At 67.6% G+C, this 1007-nt stretch overlaps 1 pseudogene; it reads right to left on the bottom strand.

The window, feature by feature from the left end:
* Positions 1-7: 7 nt before the first annotated feature.
* On the bottom strand, positions 8-436 carry LOC103253046 (annotated as a pseudogene).
* Positions 437-1007: the final 571 nt, after the last annotated feature.

A 1007-nucleotide genomic window follows, 5' to 3' on the forward strand; every position in this document is an offset into this window, starting at 1 on the left:
CCAGGGCCCCAAGGGCACTGCCCAGCACCAGACAGAGGCACAGTCTGCGCGCCGGCCATGTGCTGAAGTCCACGCTCGGTAGCTGTAGATGCCCGGGCGATCCCGTTGCTGCCAGCCACCCCGTCCTCGTTGTCCTCCAGGCCGTCTTCTCCCGGCCCCACGGCTCTCCTCCAGCCTGAGCCGGTCGCCAGGCCGGTCGCCGCCTCTGCCGCCACCCCTGCCACTGCCCTGGCGGCTGCAACGCGCAGGGAGGAACCTGGGCACCATAGCAGGGCGCTGGCCTCACGTGCACCCACGAGGGCCCGCGCGTGCCCCCACGCAGTCCTCCTCCAGCGCTGCCCCGTGCCCCTCCATGGCCGCCCTTGGCTGTACTGCTGTGACAGAGGAAAGCAGCCGCAAGCAGCAGGGCCCAGCACGTCGCGGGTGCCCAGTTCATCTTCGCGGGGCAAGTCCTAGAGGAAAGAAGAGGGGGAAAGGGAGCAGAGGCTCAGGGCCTGGTGGCGGTGGCACAGTACATGGGGAGAGGAGGGTCGGGCCTGGGAGGGGAGGGTCAGGGCCTGGGGAGGAGGGGGCTCAGGGCCTGAGAGCAGAGAGCCTTGTGAGCTTTTGTGAGAATCAAGGGGTACAGGGGGCATCCTGAAGGACAGCCCACTCAGGTCTGGGGGAATGCTGTGGGCGGGGGAATGCTGAGGGAGAGGGAGGCTACCCACTATTATCACAGGCCTGGGCCTAGGGGAGGGGGCGTGCGTCCTGTTCTCTGACCGTGAAGAGGTGGGTGAAGCCGGGAGAGGTCAACACCTGAGGTGGAGGAGCAGAAGGGTTGGGGGGTCCCGGCCTGGGGGAAGGGCTCCATGTACCGGGCTCTGCACATGAGTGCTCCGGGTGGGCCGCCCCGCCGGTTACAAGGCATTGTGTTGCAAGGACCTGCAGCGGGGACCGAGGGCTCTCCAGGGTCAGGGTTTGGGGAAGGAAGCAGCCATGCCTGGGCCTGGCTTCCGGTCTTCGGT

The sequence above is a fragment of the Carlito syrichta genome, unplaced genomic scaffold (assembly GCF_000164805.1).
Source record: "Carlito syrichta isolate Samal-C Ts95f unplaced genomic scaffold, Tarsius_syrichta-2.0.1 Scaffold194916, whole genome shotgun sequence".
NCBI lineage: Eukaryota > Metazoa > Chordata > Mammalia > Primates > Tarsiidae > Carlito > Carlito syrichta.